Genomic DNA, 12727 nt, shown 5'->3' with positions numbered 1-12727 from the left:
AAGTGTTTTTCTATCCTTCACTCTTCAGCTCTTGGAATCCTTCTTCACATTTTGCATCCCAAATAAAAGCTTGTCCCTTCCTGGTTAGTTTAGTTAACGGCAATGCTAACTTTGAAAATCCTTCAATAAACTTTCTGTAGTAACCTGCAAGACCAAGAAAGCTACGAATCTCTGACACTGACTTCGGAGCTTCCCACTGAGATACAGCTTCTATCTTTGTAGGATCAACAGCAATACCATTCTTAGAAATCACATGCCCAAGAAAACTGACTTCCCTTAACCAGAATTCACACTTCGACAGTTTGGCAAAAAGTTGCTTCTCTTTTAACAGTTCCTATACCGTTCTGAGATGTTCAGCATGTTCTTCCTCATCCTTAGAGTATATTAGGATGTCATCTATAAACACCACCACGAACTTATCGAGATAAGGATGAAAGATCCTGTTCATATACTCCATAAAAACACCAGGTGCATTAGTAACTCCAAACGGCATTACAGAATACTCATAATGTCCATACCTTGTTCTAAAAGCAGTCTTCTGAATATCGTCATCTTTCACACGTATCTGATGATACCCAGACCTCAGATCAATTTTGCTAAACACACGTGCTCCAACCAACTGATCCATCAAATCATCAATCCTCGGTAAAGGATACCAATTCTTGATAGTAACCTTGTTCAATTGTCTGTAATCTACACACAGCCTCATCGAACCCTCTTTCTTCTTCACTAGTAACACAGGCGCACCCCACGGAGAAACACTAGGACAAATGAATTTCTTCTCCAGCAATTCTTCTAACTGCTTCTTCAGTTCGGCCAACTCAGACGGCGACATACGATACGGTGCCATCGACACTGGACTAGTTCCCGGAATTAAATCAATAGAAAACTCCACTTCTCTTTCCGGTGGTAATTCATTCACATCTTCTGGAAAAACTTCTGGAAATTCACACACAACTGGTAATTCGCTACTCGCCACTTTTTCTTTCACATTCATCAATGCGAACAACATAAACACTGTTGCACCATCCCCAATAGCCTCATTCACCTGTCTAGCTGTCATTTCCAGATTATCAGTACTAACCTCTTCGGGAAAAATTATCGTCTTCGCAAAACAGTTGATATGAACACGGTTGAACTCCAACCAATTTATTCCCAGGATTACATCGAGTTGTTTCAACGGAAGGCACACTAAGTCCATCCCGAATTCTGTGCCAAAAATGTCAACCGGACAATTCAAGCATGCAGATGAAGTAGTTACTGAACCCGACGCAGGAGTGTCAATAACCATACTTCCATTTATATCAGATATTTCAAGATTCAACCTCATAGCACAATCCAAGGAAATAAAAGAATGAGTTGCTCCAGTATCAATAATTGCTACTAAAGGTGTGCCATGAATGAAACACGTACCTTTAATCAGGTTGTCTTCTGAAGTAGTCTCTGACCCGGTCAAAGCAAAAACCTTTCCTCCCGATTGGTTCTTCTTTGGCTTGGTACAATTCGGACTAATGTGACCCTCTTCACCATAGTTGTAACAAGTCACACTCTTCTTCTTACAATCAGCAGCAATATGACCCACCTGGTCACACTTGTAACATTTCTTCTGATCATTCTTACACTCGTTCCGACGATGTCCCACCTCACCACAATTGTAACATCTGATACGAGCACTAGAATCTCCCCCACTGGTTTTCTTCCAATCAGCAGACTTACCTCTACCATATGGTTTACCTCTATCCATAGGCTTCTTACCCTTTCTGTCAACCAACTCGCGAGAGTGAGATGACTTCAGCTTGATATTATCCTCCTCAAAAATCCTGCTACAATCCACAAGTCAACAAACCTCTGAATCCTCTGGTACCTAATACCCTGCTTGATCTCATCACGAAGACCATTCTCAAACTTGACACATTTTGAGAACTCACTGGCTTCATCATTGTTGTAGTGTACATAATACTTTGCCAGCTCCACAAACTTTGCAGCATACTCTGGTACCGTCATGTTACCTTGGACCAGCTCCAGAAATTCAACCTCTTTTCTGCCCCTGACATCCTCAGGAAAATACCTCCTCATAAATTCCCTCTTGAATATAGCCCAAGTAACTTCTACACCATCAGCATCCAGTTCAGCTCTGGTTGCTAACCACCAGTCATCAGCCTCTTCAGATAACATGTGAGTGCCATACCTCACCTTGAGGTTCTCAGCACAATCAATGACTCTGAAGATCCTCTCGATCTCTTTGAGCCATTTCTGAGCGCCCTCAGGATCATGCGTGCCCTTGAACAACGGAGGATTGTTCCTCTGAAAATTCCCCAATTGCCTATCAGCACCAATCCTTGCTCCTACAGCTCCCCCTCCAAGCACACCAGCAATCATGCCCAGAGCTTCAGCAATAGCATCATCATTTCTTCCACCTCTTCCAGCCGTTGTTCTGCTTAATCACAAACAATCCAGTCAGAACAAAAGTATCGACATATAACTCGTATTAGTCGCATACACAGAAAGACTGACGCTAAGACTCTGGTCACAACGACCGACTATGCTCTGATACCACTATTGTAACACCCTTCTAAAACCCCACGGCAATTAAACAATTAAATCAGAGTTACATGCACAAGGGCGTCACAATTAATAAATAAAATAAAACAACATCTGTCATAGTCATGCATTCACTGAAGGAAATTGTCTTAACATAACTCATAAATCAAATAACTCATGTTTACACAGCGGAATAATCATCGACTAGCATCACATCATTAATGCTTTCAATCCTCAAAATAAATTAAACAAAACAGAGTTAATGTCATAAACTTAAAAATAGCGTTCCCCAGTGTTACACCTATCAGAGCATGACCCGACGCTAACCGACACATTGACTCATGAGCTAATCCTCACCGAGTCGAAGCCGCTATCCTCAATCTGAAAAATATAGTGTAAGGGTGAGTCTCATTCGCAATTAACAAATATTATTGCATTATAAATAACAGTACATCAACATTTATATTATTCACCCAATCCATCTATACCCAGATCATCCATCAATCATACAAACACATACCATCAAAACAAGACAAGAGCATCCATATAATCATGTTATTAAATTCATGCAATTGAATGCAACTGACTCTATGCATGTGGTACCAAATATCACCAGTGGAATCATCCACCGACCGATCTATCATCATCCAGATACGGCCTTGCCAGCACAAATTCCACACGATGGGAATTCTGCCATTCACTGAATCCTCTCATCATCTAGGATTCAGCCCTCTACAATGCTTATGAATGCATGCAAACATATATATAACATACTTTCATCATCTCCACTCTATGAGTAGCATCATCTATACTCATTTCATCATCATCATCATCATTACTAAGCATGTTCATATATACATTAACATCATTCAATACAATCAATCATCAGTAAACCACAAAATCACATCACAAGGTTTACACAGTCTCAAACAGCACACAAAACAGGTCTACAGATCGAAAGTTACACATCATTGAACTTTCCAGAAAAATCATAAAATAGAATTTTACACATACAGCGACCATACGCGTATCATATAGCCCATACGCATCCATACGCGTATCACCATGCCTCATACGCGTATCATACGCTTTTCATCAGAATCTAAAATGGCCTAAAACCAACTCATACGCGTATCAGCCTTGCCATACGCGTATCGCCAGGACCAATTTTCTCTTTGAAAATTCTCATACGCGTATGAGCATCCTCATACGCTCCTCATACGCAAATCACCAGTACAGGGTATTTGGGACAGGGCAGCTGCGTATCATACGCGTATAGCCCTTGGGGAATGTCCCTCATACGTGTATAACTTCATCCCATACGCGTATGACACTGTTCCATACGCGAAACACCAGAAAATGTCCAGAACCTGCAATTTCGTAACAGTCCAAAACCCACTCGTTTCTACTCATACCAGTCCACGATTTTGAGTCTAAAACGGTCCAATTTCACGTTTTCATTCACAGGATTCATTCATACAAACTAATATATCATCATATATCAATCAACACATCCAAATCCCGAAATCTAACCCAATTCTTAGAACCCCAAAACCTAACTCTGACATACCAACAGAATTGACTCAACAACACAACTATTCATACACTATTCATCTATAATCACAATAAGAGATGATAATTGGAAGAGTCCCCCCTTACCTTAGCCAAATTCTTGCTCTTTGGTCTCTTCCTCTTTGTTCCTCTTCTACGTTCTTCGTGTTCCAACTTCTCTCTTTTCACGTTTTGTTCCTTCTTTCCCAATTCTAATTATTTTATAAAAAATAATATTAAATTAGTAAGGGCTTTACTACACCACACCCCCTCTTCTTACTAATCTCTCACATGGCCCAAATGTCATCAACCATCATTTTTCCATTATTTTCATAAAATCCATAATAATAATAATTATTAATCTAATATTCAAATTAAATTAAAATTAAAATTATACGGGTGTTACATTAATCATGTCGCTTCACTCCAACATCAAACCATGCATATCATCTGGTACATTCATATACCATAAAGGCCCAATTTTCATTTGCAAATCCAAATCCTTACAAAGTCCAGTCTCGTCCTGGAAAACCATCAAATCCAATTCTCGTTTGGTAGTCAATTCCCGTCCGGCTGTTACATCAAAAACCAAATCCCATTTCAAATCCTATTCCGATTCCTATTCCAAACTGTTTCCCAACTCCTATTTTTCAAATCCTATTTCAAATCCTCTTCCAATCCCTATTCCGAACTGATTTCCCAACTCCTATTTTTCAAATCCTATACCAATTCCAAACTAATTTTCCAGTTCCTATTTCAAATCCTATTTCAAATCCTATTCCAATTCCCATTTCAAATCCTATTTCAATCCCATTTCAATTTCAATTTCAACCCAAATCGTGACCTTCGCGTTACGTCTTATCACGTTAGTTTTTAGCGATGATATGGCACCGAGTTCTTTGGTACGTAAGTAACCAAGACTCATTTCAATTTCAATTTCAAACCAAATCATGACCTTCGCGTTACGTCTTATCACGTTAGTTTTTAGCGATGATATGGCACCGAGTTCTTTGGTACGTAAGTAACTAAGACTCATTTCAATTTCAATTTCCACCCAAATCGTGACCTATCGCGTTACGTCTTATTACATTAGTCCCTTGGAAGTGATAATGGCACCTTCAATTTCAATCCAAATCGTAACCTATCGCGTTACGTCGTATCACGTTAGTCCCTTGGCAATGATAATGGTACCTTCAATTTCAATTTCAAATTGTAACCTAGCGCGTTACGTCTTATCACGTTAGTCCATTGGCAGTGATAATGGCACCTTCAATTTCAATTTCAAATCGTAACCTATCGCGTTACGTCTTATCACGTTAGTCCCTTGGCAGTGATAATGGCACCTTCAATTTCAAGTTCAAATCGTAACCTATCGCGTTACGTCTTATCACGTTAGTCCCTTGGCAGTGATAATGGCACCTTCAATTTCAATCTCAATCTAAATCGTGGCCTATTGCGTTACGTATTATCACGTTGGTCCCTTGGAAGTGATAATGGCACCAAGTTCTCTGTCCCTTGGCAGAGATACGCTTCCAAATTTTCTCGCTGACTCCTATCACGTTGGTCCCTCGGCAGTGATCTTCTTCAAAATTTCAACAATAACAAGCAAGGTTCTATTTTTTCTTTTCCAAAGTTACTAACTTCGACTAACATAACTAACAATCATGCATCATTCAATTGCATAACTCATTCATACATAATGCATATACATACATCGCTCTCATTTATTGAGAAGCCTACTGCATCTTACATCGCATGCATCATACCATTGCATAAAATTCAGATTGCCTTTTTAGGCCGTGCTACAATCAAAGCAAGTGGTTCTTTCGAAAGAATATGCTTCGCACTCTAAAAAAAGAGGGGTATTTACCTTGGATGGCATCTTTAAAGCCCATCTCCCACTTAGCTTCTTCCCAACAAATGCAAATTTCGGGGCATTCTCAGTGTCCAATCATCTTCTATCTTTAGATCACGATAGGCAGACGTGCCTATCTAACTCTTCAGGTTTAAGAAGATTGAACAGGGGCAGCTGTCATACCCCAAAATTTGCCCTCCTTTATGCATCTTCAATGGCTCAAGGTTCAAAGGCTTATTCAGGTCACTCTCTCCTAATCAAAGATCTCCAAAGCTAGGGTTTTCACTTTATCAAAGGATTGTGAATATTCAAGGTCTCACATGAACCTCAAGGTATCTCATATGTCTCAAAGGATCTCCATGTCAATTTTCAAACTTCAATCCCAAGGATTTCCCATTCAAAGGCTCAAATGATCAATAATCGACTATGTTGACTTAAAAGTCAACTATAGTCAAAATACAGTCAAACTTCGAGATTTTTGGTCGACATCGGGTATGTGAGATTATATCCATCATTTGATCAAAGGTTGATCAAGATCCATCAATAAAAACTCAGAGATGAACAAATGCAAAGGTTCAAATTAGGGTTTATTGTAGGAGAAAGTCAACGCAACTTTGACTGGTCATAACTTTCACATGGAGCATCAAAAATTTCCCAACCAAAGCCTATCTTGAAGGAAATTTGATTCCCTACAACTTTGTCCCTCACAAGCAAAGGCCAGAAATGCTTCATTCAAGAGATATGGTCAAAGAGATTATAGGTCCTCCAAAAAAGTCGACGAAAAACACCTTTTAGGTCAAGAATCATAACTTGGGCATGGAAGCTTCAATTGATATGAAACCAAAGAGGTCATTTAGAGGACTCTCTGAGCTTTCTAAAAAATACTAGAATGCATTTATATGATTAAAATTGAGGGAGATACGATACGCGCAAGTTGGTCAAATTCCAAGAAATGCATGGAACCCTAATGGGTGATTTTCACAATTTTGAATTAGTGAGCCTAACTTTTGGACTTTAAACATGATTATAAGTTCATATGGGACTGTTAGCTGAAGATTTTGTTTTATAAATTGGTTCTTCGAAGAAGTAAAAATTCGAAGGAAAGATGGTTACTGATGACCATCCCTTAAAAATAAAAGAATGGCTCCTGATGGCCATGCTTCGAGAATGAAGACTTCTAAGTTCGTTATGAAGATAATGAATACTGAAGCTAGTAGAATTATATGTCTTCAAGGACTTAGACAAAATTTATGAAATATGTTCAAGTATTACTACTTAGCGTGTTTTCGTAGTGTTTTTTAAATACACTGCCACGCGTCGAAGAAGGACTCAGGCGGGAAGATTTGAAATTCGAAGACGGTTTCGTAACTGTCTAAATAACAGATGGCGTCCCTGGAGTTCTTATGAGAAACGTGGCATTAGATTAGCATAGGGCCGTTAAGGTCGAAATTAGTATAAATAGGAGTCTTAATGTTAGGATTCTGGGTGTTCATTTTGTACAAATCACTCACATATTACTCAAGTATCAAGTGTTAAGAGAAAGAGTTCGCTGAGAAAATGTACGTATGACACCACCATTTTAATACATGTGTATTCTCTTTAGTTTTCAAATATCTTTCAGTATTATTGCATTTCATTTACTTCTTGCCATTTACATTTCTGTATTTTTACTTTCATGTCATTTACTTTTGAAGTATTTAACATTCCTGCATTTTAAGATTCTTTATGCTTTAACAATACTTTCGTTTCATATGTTATTTTACTTATCCTTTCACTGAAATTATACTTACGTATAACCAAGTGATTGTCAAGACTACTCATTTTATTCGAAACAATTCTTATTAACGAAGACGAATCATGACTATGGTTCGAATGACCATTGATAACAATCTTTTTGACTATGTGTCCTAGGATCAATCTAGTCGATCCTGCGAGTAACCAAATCATATTTATTATAGTTTGGAAGACTAGCGGTTGTTTACCGGAAATCACCGTAAACAAATTGGCACGCCCAGTGGGACGGTGTCAAGCAGATTGTTTTAATCAATTGTTTTATTTTTGTCTAGACAATATCAAGACCTTGTATGAACCTTAGGAACGGTAAGTTAACAAATAGTGCAAAACTGATTCCCAAACGAAGTTACAACAAGAAAATGGTCGTTACGGCCAGTGCAGGGGGTGACCAAGGTCCCCCACAAGGTTCAGGATCAGGAGCGGCAAATTCGACTTCTAGTCAGGGAACACAGGATACACCGGGTCCAAATGGATCGAGACCTGCAGATAATTCTCAGGCTATGCCTGATAATAATACAGGACCTTCAGGGACTATTCCAGTTTCAGTATCGACAACCGCACCTTCATCCACAAGCGTAGAGGAAATACCGTTTTCCTCGACAAATGCTGCGAATAACTTGTTTGGCCAAGGCACGAATTCTACTTTCGAGTGGAGGCCAAATAATCCATACGGAATGCCATATCCATTAGGAACAGGCGTACGAGGGGCAGGGCCTACATATGCCACAACTAACAATGCGACGTTTTCACCGAATGTTGGTTCAGTGGGTCGAAGTGCACACAACACTAGCTTTTCTACCCAGATGCCCTATTTTACCACAAATAACCAAGCAGCATTTCGGCAAGAAATGGATGCAAGCAACCATGATATGTTAGGGGTCTTGGCCAAAGAATTGGCTTCAATTTTGAACCCACTAGCGACAAATATTGCTAATACAAATCGGGATAATGTGGAAACTTTCCAAAAGATATCATCCCAAATGAATCGAATGGCAGATTTCATGGGAGTGCCACAACCAAGAAGAAAAGACAAACAGCCTTCGAATCAAGAAGAGAGGCCCATTTTGGAACGTATACAAGATGTGGTTCCACCATCTAGGACAACCACGAGAGATGTAGGCCCCTCACGAAGAACAGAGATGACCGAAGGGACTCCAGTAATTAATTTAGAGGCTTCAAATCAAAGAACCGTTCCCGTTCGACAGGAAACGGAAGAAGAGAGACCCAGATTAAGGATCATGGGTAGAGACGAGCATCCAGATGAGATTGTCCAAAGAGTCAGAAGAGAAAATCTGGCTACAGAAAATAACTTAACTGCCATGATAGAAAGGGTTATGGCCAATAAGGGCCTTAGTACTGGACTTCGACGTCCAAATTATACATCCCCCATATCAGATTATATCATGCAGACAGAGTTGCCTAGGGGCACTAAGGTACCCAAGTTTACAAAGTTTTCAGGCGAAACTAACGAGTCAACGGTGGAACATATTGCTAGATATTTGACAGAAGCAGGGGACTTAGCAGGAAACGAAGATCTAAGGATCAAATATTTCCCTAGTTCGCTAACAAAGAATGCTTTCATTTGGTTCACTACCCTGCCAACAAATTCAATAGATGCATGGGCACACTTAGAAAGGCTTTTCCATGAACAATTCTATATAGGCCAAACTAAGATAAGTCTGAAAGAATTTGCCAGTATTAAAAGAAAGTTCACAGAACCAATTGATGATTACTTGAATAGGTTCCGTCTGTTGAAATCAAGGTGTTTTACAACAGTCCCAGAGCATGAACTAGTCAAAATGGCTGCGGGTGGTCTAGATTATTCAATTAGAAAGAAACTAGATACCCAATACCTTAGGGATATGGCCCAATTAGCAGATAGGGTTCGACAGGTCGAACGCTTGAAGGCAGAAAAGGTTAGGGCAAATAAAAGTTATAAAAAGGAAAGGGTAGCGTACGTCGAAGCCGAAGACGCTGATGATGAGTCTTTCAATGACTCGTATAACCCTGAAGAAGTCGAAATAGACTTAGCTGAGTTAAAGGAAGCGCCACCTTATGCCTTCAAATTGTTAAACCCTGCAAATGGAAAAAATCCAGTAGAAAACGATAAGAATGATAGGTTCCCTAAGAAAACCTATACATTCGACGTTACCAAGTGTGATGAAATATTTGATTTACTGGTAAAAGATGGCCAAATGATACTGCCTCCAAATTCCAAAATTCCTCCGTTGGAACAACGGAAGAAAAGAGGTTTTTGTAAATATCATGGTTTTTTAGGCCATAAAACTTCACAATGCTTTCTTTTCAGGGATCTAATTCAAAATGCTAATAAAGATGGAAGGTTGAAGTTTGCTGACAAGACCAAGAGTCACATGAAGGTCGATACCAATCCCCTGAACATTGCTGACGCTAGCCTCTGTGAGCTAGAAGATATCAACATGGTGGAGGCATCTAAAGTCGAAGTTGCGGAAACCAAAACAATGTTCAAGGGAAAGCAGGCTACTGGGAGCCTAAATAATGATATACTCTTCAATACTGATGTTGAAGAATCTTCCAAGACAGAGATACCTGAAGGGTCGAAGGAAGACAACAGTGAGGCCACTAAAGACCTCAGAATGAAACTCCAGAAAATCCAAATCTCTGAAGTTCCTCCAGCAGTTGTTAACATGGTCAGCGTCAGTCGTCCAGTGTCTGAATTTGGCGAATTAGAGACATGGTTGACGAGGCAAAATGGGGGCATCGAAGCTCCTCCAAAAGGTGAAAGCCTCAAAGACTACCTTTGGAATTGCCATGCGAGGAATGGTGGAAAACAATGGATGTGTCCAAGGTGTTCGATCATGCTGAATCGAAGGGTCGAAGCTAACTTCGAAAGGGCTCGACGCGAAAGATGGGAACACCCAGGGAGAGAACCAAATCCCCTACTACAAGTGTACCCAAGGATGGAGGAAAGCTTAGTAGGATTTTTGGTCAGATGCCACAAAGGGAACACTGAAGTTGCACTATGCCCCAGATGTGGGGCAGTCTATGATGAGATGCTGGCAAGATCTTTCGAACGTGTGTACTGCTACATGGGTCGGGAAACTCAGGGGTTGCGTCCTAACCTATACGATTTCGACATATGGACTCCAACGAAGAGGCCTGATAGCCCACACCCCAGAGCTCGAAAGGTAACATTCAAAGTCCCTGCAGATGCACCCAGGGATAGATGGGTGCAAGCTAATACAAGAAACAATAAATGGCGAAGTTGGGACCAAGGAGGAAGAACTGCAATGGCATACATGAAGCAATTTCAAAAACCAAATCGAGAGGCGTATCGACTGGAGAATTACAAAGGAAAAAATCCTATGTCCCGTTCCCAGTGGAGAAGGCATCAGAGAATAAAAAAGGCTCAAAAGGAATACAGACCAAGAGAAGTTGGAGATTCTAGTAGCAACCAAGTCCCACACCAGGGGGCAAAGTCAAACAAACCTCCGGTGGAACGTAGGCTCTTCGAAGCTGAAAACCTTTTAGAAGAGGAAGAAAAGATGCGCTCCAATTCCTGGAAAGAAGAGGATAGAATGACAAATGATTTCGATTCTGATGGAGTATCGTCTATAAACCTCAATTGCAACGTTGTATCCGTACTCCCTCATGAGTTTAATCAGGAGACTGAAGTTGAAGACTGCGAAGAGGCTGATATCGAGGAAATGGCGAAGCACAAGCCTGTGTGTTATTATGTGCTGAATAATGGTGCAGTTGAAGAACAGAACGCTTTCTTCGAAAGGCCTGATGAGGGTATGCGAAATCATTTGAAGCCACTCTATATCAGGGCTAAAATTGAGAATGTTGGCATTAATAAAGTCCTAGTCGATGGGGGAGCAGCGGTGAACCTAATGCCTCAATACATGCTAAAGAGAATTGGTATGTTCGATACTGATATAAGGCCACATAACATGGTCTTATCTAACTACGAAGGCAAGATAGGACAAACATTGGGAGTCGTTCAGGTCAATTTGACAGTGGGCTCAGTCACAAGGCCAACTATGTTCATGGTTATACCAGCAAAAGCAAATTACAACCTTTTGCTTGGTAGGGAATGGATTCATGGGGTGGCAGCTGTGCCCTCCACAATGCATCAAAGGGTGACAATTTGGAGGGAAGATGGTATAATGGAGAATATCGAAGGAGATCAGAGTTACTATATGGCTGAAGTTAACCAGGTGAATAAAACCAACTTCGATAGGAACCTGGCAAACATAAGTCCTTGTCATGCTGCAGAAGAGATGTATGCCCCAAATAAGAATGCATTGTACTATTTAACTTTACACCCAAATGGATTCCAGTGGGATAGAGAGATCATGGATGGTCCAGCAGATACAACACAGTTGGAGAATTATCCAGCGGTACGGCCAACAGGCTGGGACGTTGACATTAATAATGTCTGAGTCTTCCTTCTTCGAAAAGATTTCGGCTTACGTGGCCGAGAACAAAAGGAAGGCGGCTCTCGAAGCCGAACTATCAAATGCAAAGATGGACGTAGGTCTAACCAAAAAAGGAGTAACAGAGTTAGAGATACATACGAGTTTCGAATCCTCTGGAGACCCGATTCAAGTCGAAAAGATCATGAGAGAAGAATCGAGTCAAAGGTTAGATGCAATTTACGACGAAGAACCTTTGGGATTTGAAAAAGACCCAATGGCGTCGAACATAAAGATGCTGGCTCAAGATCCACTTGAAGAAGTAGATCTTGGAGACATGGATCAAAAAAGAATAACATACATCAGCGCGAAACTAGAACCAGAACTAAAAGCAACGGTCATCAAAATGTTGAAAGAAAACAGAGATTATTTTGCTTGGGATTATGATGAGATGCCTGGTCTAGGAAGAGACTTGGTTGAATTGAAACTACCAATAAAAGAAGGGAAGAAGCCTGTAAAGCAAACTCCTAGGTGTCATACCCCAAAATTTGCCCATGTTATTTTTCACACATAAAATCAGAACAAAAGA

This window comes from Vicia villosa, linkage group LG4, assembly GCF_029867415.1.
Source record: "Vicia villosa cultivar HV-30 ecotype Madison, WI linkage group LG4, Vvil1.0, whole genome shotgun sequence".
In the NCBI taxonomy this organism is placed as follows: domain Eukaryota; kingdom Viridiplantae; phylum Streptophyta; class Magnoliopsida; order Fabales; family Fabaceae; genus Vicia; species Vicia villosa.
Note: the sequence above shows the minus strand (reverse complement) of the source record.